This window comes from Micrasema longulum, unplaced genomic scaffold, assembly GCF_059751315.1.
Source record: "Micrasema longulum isolate JH-2025_06_02 unplaced genomic scaffold, ASM5975131v1 h1tg000469l, whole genome shotgun sequence".
Taxonomy (NCBI): domain Eukaryota; kingdom Metazoa; phylum Arthropoda; class Insecta; order Trichoptera; family Brachycentridae; genus Micrasema; species Micrasema longulum.
Genome location: NW_028277667.1, coordinates 1666604 through 1688028, shown reverse-complemented (window position 1 = coordinate 1688028; position 21425 = coordinate 1666604). Strand labels below are relative to the sequence as shown.

General features: G+C 32.4%; 1 protein-coding gene and 1 long non-coding RNA gene across 3 annotated transcripts in view; one reads left to right on the top strand and one right to left on the bottom strand.

The window, feature by feature from the left end:
- Nucleotides 1-1914: 1914 nt before the first annotated feature.
- The window catches only part of LOC148281388 (uncharacterized), a 46233-nt gene continuing 26722 nt past the window's right edge, over nucleotides 1915-21425 (top strand). The window contains exon 1 of one of the 2 annotated variants that reach the window (XM_088226883.1): nucleotides 1915-2835. The gene's annotated coding sequence lies outside the window, so the exon portion shown is untranslated. The remainder of the gene's footprint in view (nucleotides 2836-21425) is intronic. The other variant, XM_088226884.1, reaches the window with a different exon arrangement.
- Nucleotides 18247-21377, bottom strand: LOC148281390 (uncharacterized). Its single transcript, XR_015822382.1, has 2 exons — nucleotides 19561-21377; nucleotides 18247-19493 (listed from the first exon to the last, which is right to left on the bottom strand). It is a non-coding gene; the product is annotated as an uncharacterized LOC148281390 (long non-coding RNA).

Here is a 21425-nt window from a genome sequence, read left to right as displayed (position 1 = left end):
AAAACATAATTTTTGTTTTATATTACAAACAAGAATCTAATTATGTATTTTACCAGTTTTAATGATTTTTAAAAAACCATAAGATTTTTCTAGAGATGTGGGTGTTTTTTGCAAATTAAGAAATGCTTTTTTTGTGATCGACACCATTTTCAGAAGGTGATTAATACAGTTTTTTGTACGAAAGCGGTCTGGCTGTTCTTAGCAGAACATAGAATTGACCTTACTGCACCCGATAACATCAATATCTCATTTTTTCAAAATTGTTGACTGGCTGCTTTCTGCATAGCTACGTTCAATTCATTGATGGATAAGTGATCACTAAAAATACTTTTTTTATTTAACTTTTTGTACATAATGTTAATTGTACATTAGTGGACTTATTGCCAAATGGCAATATCTTCCAACTAACTAATAAAAAAAGTTTAGTTTTTATAATTCAAGTTACAAAACATATTCTATAGAAAATAAAAAGCTAAAGATATATAAAAATATAAATAACTGTATTTGTAAATAAATTACCTAAAATAAATACTATTACTCAATGGGAAAAGGAAAAAAGAGGAAAGAGGAAAAGAGGAGAGATCAAGGAAGAGAAAGAAGATGTTTCTTCAGACGTGATTTGAATTTATAGGCTTTAAAAGTTTCGTTTTAAACTATGAGATAAAGTCGAGTACCGGGGTGTGTTTACTGTTTTTTCAGACAATATGCCAGATGTAGGCCAGGCTTAGGGGGGCGCCAGATATCCGGTATCTGGCCAAACCACTATCTTTATCAACATTAATAGTCACAAATAACAAAAATATATTTTATGGTAGTTTATCTCACACACTAAAAGACCATTCATAAAAGAAATGTTTAAATTAGGTAAAGAAGAAATAATATTAATTTCAAAGATCACATATTATTTAAACAAGCCAATGACAAGTCCTAAGTCTTGTACATGCCCACATTCCTTCTCCACGTTTTCCATCTCTATTGTACCTAATATGTAAAAATGAAATAATTTTGCTTGGGCAAATCGTATTGCTTTTTGTGTACTAATCAAGTACAGTAGAACTCCAACTATCCGAATCAATTGGGCCCGACCCCATTCAGATAGTCAAAAATTCTAAGAGTTGTATTTTTTTCCGAAAAAGGGTATATTTTAATTAATTACTATAGTATGATGGAAATTGGAGAAAAAACAATTTTTAAAGAAAAAGAGATTTTAATTAATTTAATGAAACACACACTAAGCACTTTTACATGTTAAGCGTAGTTACAAGTGCTGTATGTACGTTCCGTTCTGTAAATGAAAATAATTGCTTGCTGAACACCTAGGTCAAAGTAAGCTGTTTGACTGTCATTATCCGTTTTTGGGCAGCCAAATCGCGCATCCTATCAATCAAAACGAACAGTGAAGGAAGGGAGGACAATTTGCGGAGGGAAGGACAATAGCGCGCGTTGACAGAATCATTATTTTGCGGATCACAGTACGTTTCCGTCTTAATTTATTTTTTCTGAAATTCGGATAATCAGGGATTTGGGTAGTGGGACTGGGATAATTAGAGTTTTACTCTTCTCGTAAAAATGGAGTAGTTTCATACTATTAATTTATTGTTTACTTTAGTAAAATGTTTTACGTAACTCCGTTGTACATACGTCATGAAAATAAGAAGAAAATAAAATGTAAACCGTGTTACATAAAACATTTATAGAGTACCTACAATAAATATTCCGTGAAAATTTGCACCAATTTTTGCGTGGGACTAAATTCGGATCTACTGTGTGGGCGGAACTTACTAGGATACAAGTAAAGAGTAGGTATAGACAGGGAAATGTATATGTGAAATGTAGATATAGCACATTTACGAGTAGTATAGGTACTCGTTGCGTCTCTATATAGGAGAGCGTCGAGACGCCGAAAGAAGCCTTCAGTTGCCGTATGGAAAGCTTCCTAGAACGACGCGCTTACAACAGCGCGGTAACAAGCGGATACACACGTAAAAATAAACAAACCGAAAGTCGCGATCAAATTAATGCAACGGAACTAAATTCGAACGCACCCAACACTTGCTTTTTGAGAAGCAGTATTTTAAAAACTGGCAACACATAAATTTAAACAAAAGTGTTATTCGTTATTCAAAAATATTCGCGTAATATTTTTCGTGTCCATGTTTTTGAATCGCTGTCAGAAAGGCGAGACGCGGGTTCCCGAGCAGGAAGCGTTTATTTGTATCAAAAGTGTGGTCGTTTTGATTCGACGATCGTTGCACAGGGTATTTATAGAAGCCGAGGGCAGAGCGACGTCTCGAACTGTTTGCCGGTCTAAAATTATCTAACCACCGGCTACATCCCAACCGTCTCTCTCTGTCACCATCCTTCCTCGTCCCAGACAAGGACAGGGATACCATGCGAAAACAAAAATAAACGAACAATTTTTGACATTCGATGAAATTGAAATTCTCCGCGGTTTTGATTGGTCGGTCGAACAGAGAAAGTTCTTTTTAGTGACACCATTTGTTGTAAAAGCGATCGACTTAAAATTTTGATTTCCTCGACTGTGATTTAATACTTATAAAGTTCATATCAAATATCGTGCTTTTGATAAGAATAGTGTTGTGATTTTGAGATTATGAAACATAATTAACTATCTAAATATTTATGTGCTGTAAGTCTACTCATCTAAAATAGATTTTATCTCGCTAAAATTGTTTATGGCATCCCACCGGTTTGAACTGCTTTGAGATAAATTTAAGTATCTACACAAGTCAAACAACTAATAAATGCTCCTAGAAAATTGTCCTGTGGCAAAGGAAATTGGAACACATAAATAAAAGGAAACTTTCATAGGAGGTATGTTTAATCTATTTACAAATATTTATTAATTAATCTGATTCAATTCTCCATATTGTTGCGATCAGTCCATTGCGCCATACATGTGTTTTCAGGCTTGATTTCCGGTTGGATCAAGACAAAAATAAATGTTTTTTCTTGTAAATCTGGATTCCGGACTCACCTGACTTTTTACGATCAAATTTTTTATGCCGCACATTAAACTTTCCAAATAATTTGATTACCATTGGGAAAAAAAGTGAGACAAAATAAATGTTTGTAATTAGTTTATCGGCCTCGTGGAGCACTGGTCGGCGCGTTTGCCTACCATGCAAGAGGTCTCGGGCTCGATTCCCGACATGGTTGACATGAAATATTTATTTAAAATGGTGTTTTTACACTAGAATATTTCATAGTCCCTGGACTGGTACCTGAAGCGTAAGACTGATCATCTTACCTTAATGTAACAAAAATGATCAGAATACACTGCGATTGGGGTACCAATGCAGTGCCCTATGCGCCACTAGGTGCGGAAAAGGAATGATGACTTGTGATGTCTTGTGAATTATTCTGTACGTGTAATATCACTGAACTCCTCCTAAACGGCTTAATCGTAAACGTGCGGTTTTCAGCAAAATGTAGATCTTTACGCTGCGCGTGTTCGTAGATATTAAAATCAATCGAATCTGTAAAAAAAAGTTGGAATCATAAATCTTTTCTTTATCAACGTACCAACCAGGGTTGCATTCGACGAGAAAAAAGTTTTGTTTTTTAATGTTTACAAACAACATTAGTTTTTTATGGAATCCAATCAGATACTTTCTTTACATTCCTTATAATTTCTTCCCATTTATTACTTTTCACCGGATTTATGGTAATACTAAAATAATATTAACTGACATTGAATACATTTTTGAAAATGGCATTCATGAACAAAGTGCATCCCTGTTGATGAGAAGAGCCGAGTTTGACATTTGCAAAAAGAATTCTATATTTGAAAACGAATTATTTTATGTTATGGAATTCAACAATAAAAAAGTACCTAGGTACCTACTTAAATTCAACAACAACAACATTTCCTTTCCGGACCTAATGGTGCATAGGGCACTGCATTGGTACACCAATTGCAGCGTATCTTGATCATTTTTTTGTCACATGAAGGTAAGATGATCAGTCTTACGCTTCAGGAATCAGTCCAGGGACTATGAGATATTCTAGTGTGAAAACACTTTTTCAAATAAATATTTAAAATCAACTATGTCGGGAATCGAACCCGGGACCTCTTGCATGGTAGGCAAACGCGCTGACCATTACATCACGAGGCCGACAACTTAAATTCATTATTTGAATATTAATAATTTTTAGTTTTTGAATTTAATCGTAAACAAGTACCTAGGTACCTACTTATCAATGAAAAGTATTTTTCCAAGGTAATAGCAGGCAAGCCGACGCCGACGTTCGGGCAGGACAACGTCTGTCAGGTCTCTAGTAAAATATTAATCAAAACACTTGATACACTTTCACTTATTTATTCGACCAATGAGGAAGTTGAGTGCTACGGGAAATTATGTGCAAAAAAGTTTTCTTACATGCGGTAAAAATTAAAGTGTTTAATGAGAACGTTCAGCGTTTTTTTGTATGTTTAATTTGTGAATAGACTATTAAACTAAGTCAATCAAAAATAAATATTTTTTTATGTCTCGTATTAAAAGCGCTATGATTTTTATAAGTTTTGTAATTTTGAGATAAATCCTCGTGTGACGTCACAAGTTCCCTTCGCTGAGTACCTACTGCTGATTGGTGTTCTATCTCAAGACTCTACCATTGGTTGATTCGAAAGAACTAGTGATGTCGTCCAAAGAAGGTTGTTTAATCGGATTGTGGTCCCGTGGCTAGTGCCTCGGACTCACGGACCAAAGGTCCGTTGTTCGAATCCCACTCTACCCCAACTTGATTCCATTTCCTAATAGTGAGTTATTTACAACTCGTTGAAAACGGCACTCAAAATTAAATATTTGGGTAAATCATAAGAAAGCAAATATTTATTTAAAACCGCATTCAGCAACTTACAAATCCATACAGTGATGATTTAGATTTATTTTATACCACGCCGCTGATGATCAAGTCCTGTGTTTTGATTAGTCAATTCATTTAATGATTAGTTCTTCACTTTTGTTTAAACTCTTTGCTCTTGTGTGTGTAATTGTTTTTTAAATTTATTATTTTTTAGTGTTAATATTTATATAAACTAAGAAGTAAACTCTTTAACTACATTTTAAAGCACTTTATTTTTCTTTTTTTTTCACTATTTTTTCCTTCTTTTTCTCTTTTTTAAAACTGCTATTTTCTTTAATTTACCTTTCTTTTATATAGATAAATATTTATATTTGTTACAGGTGTAACAAATTTCGATATCTATACAGAAAAATAATGAAAAATAAAAGTAATTCACGTTGCGTTATTAAGCAAGTCATATTTTTCAACAAAACGAGGAAGGACGCTATGGAATAGCAACATAATTAACTTCATAGTCATTTAAAAATAATATTTACGGCAAAGATTCATGCATCTGAGTATTTTACTTAATAATGGAATATCATTTTAGGAATATTCAGAAGATGAACTTAATACTATACACGGTTTTCAGAACCAGACTGCGAAACTTCAGAGGAACATTTCTCATGGTAAGCTTTAAAAAAAATCCGAATACTTTTTTTCCAAAAGTCATTAAAAAAAAAAAGTATGATATCAAAATGGAGAAAATCTTTAATTTGTCGGACTAGCATCCCTTCCGCAAAACCCTACTCCTCCACGACAAAAAAAAAAGCGATTTAAACGTATTTGACCAACGAAGCTATACGCACCAGACGCGGAGAAGGGAAACGGCTGGGTAGGAGAGGGGTAGGGGTTTGTGGAGAGACTGCTGGTCCGAGAAATTAAGGATTTACTGCATTTTGAGAATACATTTTTTCTTAAAAATGACTTTTTGGAAATTTTGATTTAGGATTTAAAAAAAAAATTTTCCTTTGAAGTTTCGTGGTTTGGCACTGAAAACTCGTCTATAATTTTGCACCACTACAGGCCAGGAGGCCCAATTACAGCGGTGAATGAAAGCACAGAACATCCAGGCTTGAGAAAAATCACATTTCATTTTTTGTTTTCTCATCGGGAATCGAACCCTGAACCCCCCGTGCGTGATTCAAGCATTCTAATAAGCATCTTCAGTAAGAAAAATTAGTTACCTTTGGGTGCGCATGAAGTTTTAATTGAAAAAAAGGTTTTTATCAAATATATGTCGCATTTTAATGAAAACACCTGTACGAAAAATACGTTATATGGAAACTGCGCTATAGGAGGGTTGTTCACAATTTTAGCTTCGCATTACATGGAAACCGCGTTATAGGAGGGTCGACTGTATTAAGGGGGAAAAAATAAGTAAATATGCTAGTAAATTTAGCGTTTTCGGCCATATTTAGGTATGATTATCAGTGTTCACATATTTACTACATATAGAAATAATATTTTGTTTATACTTGACTTGACTTAATTTTCTTAGCGTACATATTTTGTAAATTTATTTATTTTATTTTATAAATTTATTGCAAAAAATAGTATACATACTTAATAACAGGGAATCTATTTACTTATAAATGTAAAATGAAAACGGAGCGTTCTCTGTTTATGATAATCTCCATCTAACATGGCCCAGCCTGTTCTAAGATGGAGATTTTTTATCTTTAGAGCATAAGTAGTCCTATACTAATAAAACAATAACATAAAAAATAAAAACTAATACTATTTAATTATAAATGCCTAGCTAATCAAATGTAAGAAATTAAAAATCGTTATTATACTAAATAAAGTATATATATATGTGCCAAGAATACATGTTACTTAAACATAAATAATATAAGGAAGGATGAAAGCCGAGTGAACGCGGTTGAAATGCGATCTCTTAGACGAATGTGTGGGAAATCAATGTATGACAGGGTTACGAATGATGAAATCAGGCGAGCGTGTAAATCTGAGACAAGTATAATTAATAAGATTAAAAAAGAGTCTCTGAGATGGTTTGATCACGTAGAACGAATGGACGACGAGAGAATGGTAAAACAAGTATATATGGCAAAAATGAACGGCAACGTTAGACGAGGACGACCAAGGAAGACGTGGCATGATCAGATAAACCAAAATCTTAAGTCTGGTCATGTCAAAAGCAGACAGAACCGAAGGGCACGTATGACAAGATGTATGAATGTGGAAGAGGCTAGGATTGTATGCCAGGATAGACGTGTGTGGCGGTCCATTCTCTCTGCCTACCCCTACGGGGAAATGGCGTGATGGTAGTAGTAGTAGTAGTATAGTATAATGTATAATTTAAAAAATATATAAAGCAATGAAATATATTAAAATATAAATAATATGTGTACCAATTATATAAAGTACTACGTTTTATGATTTACATATATATTTTTTTTAAATCTCTCGCTATACATATACAAATATTTTAATACTTTACTTTATGCCACTAGTAAACAAGTTACGCCCCAGTATACCTCGATTGCCCATTTCGCGTCCTTGAGCATTACTACCCTTTACTAAAGTTTGTTCATTATAACAAGAATTTCCAAATACACAAACCAGCCGCGTGATATTGGACGGAGAATAATAGCGTATTTCACACATATCATCTTATCATTGCAGGAGACTGTCGCGAGATATTGCATAGCTTTATATATTTTTAAGCGTGTTGTCCAGATGCCCTTTGAAATAAATGTATTTTTATGCAATAATATTTCATTTTGATTTTGGCTATTATTTAATTTTGTACGTGCTTCCACTTTCCATTATGTTGTATCTCAACTCAACACAGGGTCCTTGGCCTCATAGAGTTTGGCATACGTTATTATTGTATTTTTTTGTTATATTTTATTAACATAAACGGCACATCTGCCTTTTACAAACATTTATAATATTAACATATTTGGCTTAGTATTTTTTTTTTAAAAACATGAATTTCCCTATACCCAAGATTTATAAAATAAATAAAAAAAATAAATTATACAAGATTTATATTTAAAAAATTAACCTAAAAATTATACAGCATATTCAGTAGAAAGTTTAAATAATAAAACACTACAGTAAAACAACAAGAAAATCATAAGTACTGTTTCACACAGCTAGGCAAAGTGAAAAAAAAACTGTATGTGTATATTATGAAATGCATGAATAAATAAATATAATTACCATTCACCATCTTTGAAAAAGTTCAAAAGGTTTGTTCAATAGGAACAATACCCTACACTAAATATATCAGATACGTGGGAATAACTATTGCCGAGTTCATGAAGTCTATTTAATACGGCATTACAAGTATACACTGTCCGTGAATTATTGCTACAAAACGGTGGCTCCTGTCTAGTCATTCTTCCAGGCACCCTGAAGTTGATGAGAGATAATAGTTCAGGGCAATCCCATATTTAAAAGGTGCATGTATTTGTATGAATAAATAAATCAAATAAAATAAATAAATAATCTACGGTAAAATTATTGTGGTTTGACATTTGATAGATTCGTTTGTACCCATTTAAATTTGATAATCTTTATATTTTTCGTTTTTTTTAAATGTAAAACTGCGGAGTTAATGATTTAATAAAAATATCAATAAAAACGCCTTGGTTATATATTTTTTTAAATTTTAAATAGCGTTCTTATAATTTACCAGAATATTTCAATTTTGAGGACCATTTTCAACGAGTTGTAAATGACTCACTATGAGAAAATGGAAATCAAGTTGGGGTAGAGTGGGTATCAAAACTCGGACCCCTGATCCGTGAGTCCGCAACACTAGCCACGGGACCACAAACCGATTCAAACAATATAGTAAAACTTAACAAAAGAGATTTTAATGATAATTTTTAAAAATCAATATTTAAATTTAGCGAGTACTCTCGGGAAAAAATCCTGCAAAAGGAAATCGACTGGAAATAAGTTGGTATCATAATGTACTGGTTATTGCGTTTGCCAGCCATTAAATAAATCAATAGTTATAAAACAGTAAATGAGGGTACTACTTGCAAACCCGGCAAAATCCATCTTTCTTTATTTTGAGCAAATCCAAAAAAAACTGAAACAATACTTAACTTCAACTTTTTTGAAACTTTTTTTATTTTATTATGATCAGTAAATATTTTATACGTAAGCAGTGATGACATAATCATAATTATGTTTTCGTTTCGTTATGTGTTCATGTTTTTTAATCAAAATAAAAAATAGAAAGACTGACTTTACGATGATCTACATCGCGTCGCAAACTGTTTTGCAAATATTAATTAAACTTTATGTCGTTGAATAATCTTTCAAAGTTCTGTTGTTTTTTTTGTTTCGTTTCTTAGGGAAAACCCGCACAAAACCGGGTACTTTACACTTTGAGCACCAGCGAAATACACATAGAATTTACCCTGTGCCCGGCCCACTTTTGTGAAATTTCATGCTTTGCGAAGGGTTTCTTAAAAGTGTCATAATTATGAAAATACTGGGTTAAATCAATTGAAACTTCTCATATTTATTTGAAATGATTTAATAGGTCATTTTGTATGATGGTTTTGCCAACATTGGCCTTTATGGAGAGCCACATTGCAATGTTCGCACATATACAGGCCTCACTCCTTTTTTGTGCTTTGTATCCCGGAGCCGTGTAAACACGTGATTATAATAACCACGCGTTGTGTCCCGGTTCCGTGTTTTCACGTGGTTTACCAGCAGCAAAAAAGTACTAATAAAAGTCACTAGATGTCAATAAAATGCACTATTTTAGACAGCTGATATACCACGTGAAAACACCGGACCGGAACACAACGAGTGGTTATACAATCACGTGTTTACACGGCTCCGGGATACAAAGTGTTAAGATAGAATTTCTGCAGAACTCACATTCATAAGTATGGATAATAATTTTTGAAAAGGGTTATTAGAATGGTATCTTAGGGATTAAAAAAAATTCAAAATATATTATGCAATGATAAAATCATTTTGTCGGCCTTGTGGTGTCAGCGCGTTTGCCTACCATGCGAGAGGTCTCGGGTTCGATTCCCGATATGTTTAGTATGAAATATTTATTTAAAAGGGTGTTTTCACACCAGAATATTTCATAGTCCCTGGACTGGTGCCTGGATTGTAAGACTGATCATCTTACCTTCATGTAAGAAAACTGATCAAGATACGCTGCGATTGGTGTAGCAATGCCGTGCCCTATGCACCATTAGGTGTGGAGAGGGAATGATGATAATAATGACATGACCGGTTTCGACGTTCTATGACCACTTGCAAATTCAATAATGGCTTTCTTATTTTTTACCTTCTGTGACCGTCTGTCGGTAGTCCTTTTGTAATTATTACGAGGCTGTATTCTTCTGAAAATAAAAGAAATACACCAATTACTTAAGAGATATTAGTTATTATCGAGTAAAATTCTAAAATACACCACAGTATTACAGGCTGCGACCCGGTTTTATCCCAAAAAGTTTTGCCTATGCCAGTGGTCGGCAAACTTATTAGTCAAAAGAGCCAAAGATCAGCATTACGACGATTAAGATTTCTTTTGAGAGCCAAATTTCTTTTCGTTTAACTCTTTCTTCTTCAAAGCCAACGACCCTTACTATACAGTGAAGATCTCCGTATTGACTCTCTGTTATTGAGTAAAACATTATTTAAATTAGTGATTTAAAGGAGATTTAATGACAACTGTGTTGACAATCTTGACCGCCAAATCCATGACGTTTGAAATTTTTCGCCTCTTAATGAACGATGCAATAGTAAAAAAGCATCTCGTGATAATTTTTTGCTTCGAAAATAGAAAAAAAAACCGTTTCCACGTCGGTCATAATTTTAGCTCCATATGTTGAAATTGAAATAATTTTATCAAGTTTCATATGATGCTTCTCCATGCATTCGATTACAGTATTTGCAATATCCTCATTAGTTCAAAAGGCAATAATAATCCTAGAAGTCCTTCTATAGAACCTGTAGACTAAATGGTTTGAACAAAAAGTGTAATTTGGTATAGTACCCTGTTTTACCCAGGTACCCGGTTTTGAACGGATTCCCCCATTATTTGTAAATTCAACTTTATTGGAAATGTATCTAGGTTACCTTTACAAAAGATAAAAGGTCCGTTTATTTATTTGATTATGCTTTATCAAGTAAGTTCATAACATCTTAAGGAATAATATAAACTTTTTTATCAAAATATCTTAAGAACGTGTTTTTCTAATTAATTTGAAATATTTCAATGCTTTTTATTTCATTTATTTCTTCGGGTAACTCATTGTACAGCTTCAATCCCTTGTACAATGAGTTTTGAGACGCTGTTTTTCTCCTCATTTGTAATCTAAATTCTTATTTCTTATTATTCTCAACTTTATTTTGTTATATTTATATTTAGATTATATTTTATTTAGAGATGTAATGTTTCTTTTTTATTTTTTGCTGCTGTTTTTATATTTTATTTTCACTAAATTGTTTGGTTTAAATTATTCTATTATATTTCATAGTATGTATTATATAGTGAATGAGGAACTTCAGCCCAACGGGAAATTAGGTACAAAAATGTTTTCTTGCGCGCGGTAAAAATTAGAGCATTAAATGGTACGGCAAAGTTTCTTGAAAATGTACGAAAATAATAAAAACGCATTACTTTGATTGACGTCACTGGTTCATATGAACCAACCAATGATGTGACAGCTGAGAAGGATATCCGGTTAGCTTACCGTAAACGGACCAATAGGAAGAACTAGCAGTGAACAACCTCTGACGTCACATGCGGAGTTATTTCAGAAATGCAAAACTTTAAAAAATCATGGCGCTGATAATACATTATATAAAAATAAATATATTTGAATTGGCTTAGTTTAATAGTCTAATAACAAATAAAAAATAAAAAAAAGACACTGAACTTCTTCATTGTTCACCGTTGTAATTATTTCTGTAAACATTTTTATTATAAGGTTCTTTGAACAGTTGATTTATAAATAAATAAATCTTATCGTTTTTATCCCTAGTTTCATATGTACGACATTGTTGATTATATTTTTTATTTTATTTATCCCCTTAATTATTATTGTATTAATTATTATTATTGTGTCCGTCAATTAATAATAAATAAATAATTATCATAAATTCAGAACTGCTAAGTAATAATAACCGTTTATAAAAAAATTCATTCTAGAAGATAATAAGTGCTGGATTGATAATATGATTATTGAAAAGCTTTTTATTTATTCTGGCCAATTTTCAAAAGCGCCATTTTTGTGAAAATCACCTCAAGGTCACTGTAAAATAAACATCGTAATACATCTCTCAGCTACAAGATGCAGGGACGCGTAGAAAACTAGTACCGATTATCATTTCACAAAACTTTCTGAAAATAGACGCCATTTTGAATTGCTCAGCCGTCAAAGTTAAAATTGGAATATTTTACTTTTGACTTAAAAAAAAGGAAAAATATTTTAAAAATTGACAATACGAAAAAACAGCGATGTTATGGTGTATTGTTGTCGTCTTTCGCTAAAAGTTCGTATCAAATTTGGTGACTAGAGACTAGAGACATCTCAGAGTAATAAAAATAAAAAAGTTTTCTGTGAATCCGAGTCGTGGGTAATCAGATCGAAAAGTTTTCAGACGTCTTTTAGTAAATAAAATCGTCAGAGGTGGAAAATGAATTTTTTACTTCACCATCAAGTTTAAAATATTGAAACAGATTGAGGTATAAGCGTAATGCTTTTTTAAAAAATGCTCATCTGTTTTTAAGAAATAATACGCCATAGGTACATGATGTGGTGGTAAAATTACGAAGTTCAATGCTACGGGAAATTGAATCTAAAAAATGTTTTTTTTAAAAGTAAATATTTACATGCTTATAATTTTCCTAAATGTTTCATTTTGAGGCCTATTTTCAACGAGTCGTAAATAAATCAGTAGGTCGAGTGGGATTCGAACCGCGGACCTTCGATCCGTGAGTCCGAGACACTAGCCACAGGACCATAGCCCTATGTAAATGTTTTCGATGTTTTCTTACACGTCGTGGTAAAATTAGAGCATTTGATTGTACGACGAAGCTTCTTGAAAATATATGAAAAACTTCATAAAAATTAACTGAAAATGTATGAAAATCATCATAAAAATGAACTGAAAATGTATGAAAAACATCATAAAAATGTATGAAAAACATCATAAAAATGAACTGAAAATGTATGAAAAACATCATAAAAATGAACTGAAAATGTATGAAAATCATCATAAAAATTAACTGAAAATGTATGAAAATCATCATAAAAATTAACTGAAAATGTACGAAAAACATCATAAAAATGAACTATAGTACTTTAACACGTCACAAATTCTAGTAGACAGTAGAGCTGTTTAGAATAGTCAATAATTTATGTATTTTTGGTTACCGGGACGCCATGTTTAGAGTGTTTTCATATTTACGGGGTTCACTTTTTAAATGTCAGGACAACTCACAGATGACAATTAGTGGTGACGTCACGGACGGAGTAATTTCAAAATTACAAAACTTAACAAAATCACAAACATAGTCTATTAACAAATATATCATATATTTTTAAAAATCGCTGAACTTCTTCATTCGTGCAACTATCGAACGACGCCTAAATATAGGCAACGTGTTTGTCACACAAGTACAATCTGTTGCATGTCATTCTTAATAGGGAAATATCACACGCTACAAATATCAATGACAATATCGCCACCCCAAAGCAACAGTGAGAGATCTCTGAAGAACATATTCTGAGATGATCGGACTTTGAGGTGTACAAAGAGTCTGACTAAATTGAATTATTTGGAGTAGATTATGAACACCATATTTTATTTATTTATTTATTTATTTATTAACGGACATTGTCCATGTATACAATTTATAAGGTTTAAATATTACAATAAAAGAGTAGTTTAAAACATTTAAAGAAAAAAGAAAGAAGCATTGACAAACATAAGGGACATCGAGACAAGATCTGGACTGTTTATTTAGTGCTCGTTTAAATCGTTGTAAACTTAAACCAAAAAAGTCCAGATCCTGTCTTGAGTTAACAATACGACAAAGGCGGGTCATTGGAGAATTTAGGCCATAGTTTGTTCTATGCTGATCGATGAACAGTACTTCATTGTTTCTCAATCTACGAGTCGGAATATTGAATTTTACTTGTCCCAGTAATGATGGAACATCGATTATACCATTTAGTATGCCGAACATATATATGGAGTCAATATTAGTTCTACGTTTTTGTAGACTAGAAATATTTAACATTGACTCTATTTCAGCATAAGAATAATTATCTCTCTCTAGTCCAAGCATCCACGCTATTTTTCGAAGCAAGCGATGTTGGACTGATTTTTGTCATAGGTTAACCATCTAACTTCAATATTTTATTATTTGAAAACATTCATTTATTTAATTCATTAACATATCTGCACGTGCATCTCAGTATCGGAAATTTCGAATTTATTTTGTTGCTTTCGACTAGCGATACGTGAAATGGATTGAAATTTTTTGAATTGGTTGTATTTCCAAAATCAATATGGATATTGCGGAGAAATGTTTTAGGACTAAGGGAGATAAGGTCGTTAATATCACATGCTACGTAGACGATCAGAAGATGATTTGCAACGCATGTTACACAAGTTTCATCTAGCATCTCAGAAATTTAACAAGAGCATTTATCTCTTTAAGTTTTCTTACAATATTATTCATAGTGATGCTATTTTAATGCTAGTTCAAATATTTTTGTAATATTTAGGCTTTAAAATCTCGAGCCATAGTCTCATACACTTTTAATTTTAATTTAATTCACGAGGAAAACAAAAAACAAACCGACACGAGCGTTGACTTAAAGATAACACACGCGTTGACTTATGACTGCGACAACTTAAGCATGTTCATCGTTGTTCATTGTGATCGCTCAAATGCTTAGCATGTCTACTGGTCGACTTTGCGAACGATTCTAAAAAAGAAATTTTAATTCACCCCTGCAACGTTAAAATTGTGCAGAAGTGACAAGATAATGATTATGAATCAAGAAAATCGTATGCCGAACAGATATTGGAGATATTTTCGATTGATTATCGAGTGTGGAACATTTTCTTTAGCAATGAAACACATTTACATCTCACAAAACTGTCGCTACTGAGGTCCAGACGATCCGAGAGAAATGCATGAGATGCTACTGCACAGTAAAAAAAGTCATTGTTTGGTGTGCCGTTTCATCTAGATGCATTATAGGGCCTTACTTTTTTTTAAAACGACCGAGGCGCAGCCGTAGCCGTCAATTCCGAAAGATACCGTAAAAGCATACAACATGAGACTTGAATGTAATTTGAGACGAAACTTCCGCGGCACATACTATTACTACTCAGCTACCCTGGCAGTGTCCTTCCAAAGCTTTTGCTTGTGAACGTATAATTGCTGTCAAGAGGAAATTTAAACAAAGTAAGTAGTATTTATTGCGATAAATATTTTTCATTAAATAAATACAAAATATATTTTGTACCAGTTTACAAATTAAAGAAGATTGGCAAAAGGGGGTTCTTGTTTTGTGCATGTCCCACTGTCTCACTAGATACCATAATTAATCACAGCATTGAACTATTGGCCCATTGATTAAGAATGTTGGCAATGTCTTTATTGTCACATTCCCACATCCCAATTGATTCATCAAGGTTATAGTATAATAGATACATGCGTTTAGTTTAAATGCTAAAATCATCTTGAGTAGAAATTCACCCGTATTTAATCTAATATTTCTTTCATGTTTGTAGAAATATTTTCCTATTTAAATATAAATGTTTATTTACTATGCACAACCCATCTAAACCATAATTGAATAAGTTGTTTTTTCTTTTATTTGTTACTTGAATATGCCATGTAAAAAATGAAAAATCTGTTAACAAAAGAAAATAAAATATTTATGAAATGTATATTTGAAGCACTACCTTTGTGGTTATTCATTATAATAAAATAAATATAAAACCACTTTGTTTTGAACCACTTTTTTTTCTGCCAACTGATTTCAAAGCTATACAAACGTCTTTATCAAATGAATCTTATCCTATTTTATTTTAACAGTGCTTAAATCTAAACATATGGAGCTAATATTTATCTAGTTTTAAAAATCGGATCCATTTCACTCCGCACATTTTTTACAAGAACAACACGACAAAAAGACTTGAATAATTAGCTCCATTTGTTTAGATTATTAAATTTAGATTATAAAATATTAATTATAAATAAAATATGATAAGACTCGTCATTAGTGAATTTCACATTGATAAAAAAGCTTGTGCAGCTTTGAAAACGGTCGGTAGAAAAAATATATAATAAATGACTAAAAACAAAGTTGTTTTATATTTATTTTCTCAAATATTTATGTTATCAAATATTTATGTTTAAATTCATTTCCCCAAAAAGATGAAACGTTATAGCTAATAAACTATCCGTTTTAAAAAGAAAATATCTTTGTTCTGAGTAGAAGCCATATGTTTAATAGCATGTGAATTGCAATATTAATGGAATAATTCTGACTTGCATTAGTACGGCTTCCATGTGTAAAGATAGGTAATTTATTATATGATTAAAAGATGACAGGAGGGAGAGAGAAAGTGTCACCCTGAATTTTGGGACATAAAGGTTAATCCCCTTCAATATATTTGTCTTGTACATATTTATATAGAAGTAATATTAAAAAAAACATATTTTATAATAAAAATAATACAATATTCAAAAGAAGTTTTGCTAAAAATCTCATTTTGGTGGGTACAGGCAAATTAAAACGACCTTAGCGGGCTTTTACATTTTCAAAACATTAATACATCAGTCGTATTTGTAAACTTTGAATCATGAAACGTAAATCGTAAATTATGAAATTTTTAAATGTAAAATCTTTTTATTTTTACAAAAAATAAGCAAATTGTTACCTGTTTCTATTCAACTTGATACTTCTTTTGAGTATAAGCAATTTGTCCAAATTTTGGCAGACATGCTAAATTTCCTCTCTGGGGAGTTATTTAGATCTAAATTTGTTACAACAGAGAGGGAAACATTTTGAGAAGGGAAAATGGAAGTCTAGTACTTTCTAGTAATTCCCTAGGAAGGAAGTCTCCAGCCTGCCTGCACACATTTGGACATACTCAAAACCTTGTTGAATTAACCAACTGGTATAAGAAGTATAAAAATTGGCAAATAGTTTTCACGCGTTGCCAAGTAGGCCGGATGAATCTCACCCACATGATAAAAGTTTCCGCTCTTTAACTTCACAAAAGTCAACAGATGGAAGAGTTAAGGAAAAGTGGATGTTTAAACATATGCAGAATGGTGAATGTTACACAGTGTGTAATGTGGCCACTAAAACCCTGTGGGCTTTATGCCTGTTTTCCCGATCATGCTGGAAAAAAAAAAAAAAACAGCCAATGACAGGTCATCAAATTTCCCTCTCTGTTGCAATAAAATTTAGATGAGCAGTGTGAATTAAAACACACATAAATTGTTTTAAAAAAGCTAATTACATTTAAGTTTGTAAGTGAAAATTCTTGATGGAAGTTCATTGTAATTTATTATATAAATAAAAGACGAGAAATTTGGAATATCCAGTGACCGGTTTCATCTCTTTCACGACATCTTCGAGACTGGTATTTTTATTAAGGAGTTCAATGTATTTATACAAAACAGAGTAAGGATAGATAATTCAAAATTATATGAAAGTAAATTAAATAAAGTTATTTTTATCTTAAGGATCATTATTAATTTTTTTTTGGGTTAACTAATGAGTTGATATAATGCGGTTTTAATGAGTTTAAGTATTTTATTTTTAGTGCCCCATCCTTCGTGAGTGTGATTTTTGTCAATTATGATTTCTGAAACACAAAGGGTAAAAAGTCACCCATTGTAGTATATTTTTACTAATGAATTAAAAAATTTAATAAAGACACTGAATTAAAAGTTCTTCATGTTGAAAATAAAATATTAAAATTAGACAACCTGGAAATATTTTTAAAAAGCGGTTCATAATAAGAAAAAATAATAAATAACCAAATAAACAACATTTCCTTTAGTCCACTCCTGTGTAGTTTTGAACGAATATATCTCACATTACAAGACAAAAATACTTGATTTATTACTTCCATACACACTAACTGATAGAATAAAATAGGATAGAATTCATTAGTTAAGTATACCTTGAAAAAGAAGATTGTGTAGCTTTGAAACCGGTCGGTTGAAAATAAAAAATAAGTGGTTAAAAACAAAGTTGTTTTATTTATTTTATCAAAGTAATTTTATTTATATATCTCTAAAATATAACAATGATCCACAAAGTTAGTGCTACAAAAATATCCAAAATATAATTACATTAAAATAAAAACATCTGTATTTGTGAAAATATATTTATTTTTCTAGTAAAAACTAAAATCAAATACATATAACTAAGTCAATAATTAGTAAATTGTAAAATATATGTATTATGTATATGGTTGCATTAGATCAATTGTCTTTATTAAGTATAGATTATGTGGTAAAGTAAATATACACGTTGGGAATAATTTTAACAAAAGAAACAGACGGACAAAGCGTCTAATCTTAATATAGACGAGACGAGGATGCATTCAACTGATAGAATGGTTTAATTCTATAAATATACCCAAGCAAGGATGTACTTTGAATGTAAATTGTAATGCTTTAAAAACCGCGGCTCGCACAGCGCAAGTCTCACTTTTTGTTCGATTGCTTTAGTCTACGGGTCATATACAAGAACTTCTAGGACTATTGCCTTCAGGATTATTGAGGCTATTGCAAATGATGTCATTAAATACATGGAGAAACATCATATACACTCCATAAAATTGTTTCAATTTCAACACACGGGTCTAAAAGTATGACCGAAGAGAGAAAGGTTTTGTTTCAATTTTTAAGGGCAAAATTACTATCACGAGATACTTGTTAACAATATCATCAACAACATCATCCATGTCCGTGCCCTAGTTGGAGCATACGGTATCCACAAAGAGTCTCCACGCGTCTCTATCGGCTGCCGAATCCTTTGCGTCCTCTCAAGTCAGGTTCTCGTCCTGAAGTTCTGCCATAAACTGCCGACGAACAGTCGGCAGTGGACGTCCAGGACGTCGAGAACCTGATGCCATGTTGAGTAGACATGCGTGGTTAAGGCTCTCAGGATTCTTCTGAGACACCTATTCTCAAAACTCAGCATTTTTATATTTTGGGCCCTAATCAGGTGCCACGATTGGCATCCGTAGAGGAGAATAGGTGTTATGCAGGCGTTAGGTAGGCGGCATTTGGTTTTCAGTATAATAAATGATAAACTTTTTTCTTCTAAATCCCAAAATAATTTTTTCACACAGAAACCTTTCACCATCGTTCTTTTTTTAGTACATATGCCTTTTTTTTACATGTCAGTGCATGAAATGTATCCTCTGTGTAAAAGGGGGTTCCAGTGTACTCGTTTCACATGGTATTGTGTGGCACATATCCCCCATGTAAAACGGGTCAAGTGCAAATTGTTCAAGAAAAGAATTTTGAAAATAAATGATTTAAAAACTTAGTATTTTTATTAGCCCCAGTGGCGGTATTTCCATAGAAGCCTATAGGCCGGGCTTGCCTATTAAGACTATTCTTAATTCTATGCCTATTAATTTTATTTCCAAAGTACCAAATCTGGACCAAACGCTTAAAAATAATTCATTTCGTTGTTTAAATTTCGCGCCGCATAAGAATTAGAGAGCTGTTCGACGTCGGTACTGTTCGCATCCCGAGATCTGAACCGTATGAAATCCACGTGCGCGAACGACACTATGACTGTGCGGATGTATGTTATCCAGATGCTAACTCTGAATTACTTGATAAGTTAGAACGATTGCAGAATATTTGTATTTGTTATATCTTTGATCTTCGCAAATTTGACCTCATAACCGAGTATCGCACGCAACTACACTGGCTCATTATCAGGCATAGAAGAAACATTCACATTCTATCACTTCTTCACAATATTTTAAATAATCCCACTTCGCCTGTTTATCTGAGAGAGCTCATCCAACCTCTTTCACAACACGACTATCTCTTCGTTCTAGTAATGAGAGAACCCTTTTAATACCCTGTCATAGCTCAGATTTTCTTGCCTCCTCTTTCACAGTAGTAGCCGCTCAATTGTGGAATAATCTACCCACTAATGTTAGAGACGCCCCTTCTTTATTTACATTTAAGTCAAGATTGAAATGTCACTATCTAAATTTTTAAATTGTTCCTTTATCCTTCTTCTTTCCTTCCCATCCCCTCTATAGTAAATAATATGTCTTCTTATCTCGCTCACACACGTGGGGTTCTTATAGAGCTTTTTTCACGGTGCAATTCGCATGTGATGCAAACAGTAAACTCATAAAATGTTTGTCGGTATATGTTGAGTTTTGTATGGGAATCTGAAGTTAGCTTTTTTAGGGTAAAGTTAACAGAGAGCGCCTCTCGTATTTTGTATCAAACAAACTTTACGATTGTTTATTATGCTCTTTTTTACGGAATTTGATAATTTGAAACTGTTATTTTTATCTAAATTGATTAAAGACCCGTACTGGTTAGGAATTATAATATTCACTAGCATTTTTGTGCAAACGTCATATACAAAATGAGTTCGGAGATGGCCGACATTCCCTTTTTATTTGCCTATCTACAATGAACCTTTTCCAATATCCGATATCTATAATAATTTATCTTTATGATATTTATGTATCTATGGGTTCCGATGACTATTATTAAACTCTACGCATGCTATATTATATTGATGTTACTTATTGGTAATGGTTGATATCTGAGGAATAACTTTATAAAAAATAATATTGTGTTTTTTTTTAATTTCGTTTATTTAAACAAACTCAGAAAGATTATCCTATGCATATTTTTATAAGATATTGTTATTTGTCATAATATGCCTTCTGGATGCTCTGTAGACTGGACATTGTACAAGTGTAGTGAAGAAAGCATACATCATGTTTTCACACAAGTAAATTCATCACCATTCCCTTTCCGCACCTAATAGTGCATAGAGCACTGCATTGGTACACCAATCGCAGTGTATCTTAATCATTTTTACTACATAAAGGTAAGATGATCAGTCTTAGGCTTCAGGTGCCAGTCCAAGAACAATGAAATATTGCAATGAAGGCACTCCCTTCACATACCCAAAAACCATTTTAAAGAATGAGGGTCTTCCTACCGGTTTCGCTCATATTTAAACAGTATTTTTTTGTCAAAAATCAAGTTACCTTTTTTTTCAATTTGATTTTATTAACCGCGATTTTTATTAAATTTAACTCTAAATATATATAGAGGGCGTATTTCTGAACACCAAACAGTAGCAAAAACTGTTTGATACATCTGTAAATTCAGTTACAAAAATCCGTTTCTGTTATGGTATTTTATGACAATTTAACAACATCAATTTAGATTATTATCATTATTTCGAAAGATTAATTAACTGTATGGACCCCCACCCACATCATCAAAAGATTAATTCCATAACCACGCAATTAACACCTCTTGT